Consider the following 391-nt stretch of genomic DNA (forward strand, 5'->3'; position numbering starts at 1 on the left):
AAAAAAAATGATAATCATGTCTTTTTAAAAATCTTATTCAGGGAGAGAGATTGCCCAACTTGGTCCCATCATCTTATGGGATGGAAGGCTGCTATCACCAATAAGGATCTAATTAAAATAAATGAAACAGCAAAGATGGGAGAAAACGTTTGAGAAAATGTGTGGAAAATAATTGTGTTATAATAAGGATTAAGGTAATGAGTAACAAGTGAAGATCATGCAATGTGGGTATTTTAAAAAAACAATGAAGGGAAAGGATATGAAGCTATACTGACCAAGAGATAAAACAAAGTTCGATAATATTTAAAGAAAAAATGAACATACACAAGAGAGGATGATAATAGGGAATAATTTTGCCTTTGCCTAAGGTTTTTACTGAAAAGAAAACAAA

The sequence above is a fragment of the Chiloscyllium plagiosum genome, unplaced genomic scaffold (genome assembly GCF_004010195.1).
Source record: "Chiloscyllium plagiosum isolate BGI_BamShark_2017 unplaced genomic scaffold, ASM401019v2 scaf_19220, whole genome shotgun sequence".
NCBI lineage: Eukaryota > Metazoa > Chordata > Chondrichthyes > Orectolobiformes > Hemiscylliidae > Chiloscyllium > Chiloscyllium plagiosum.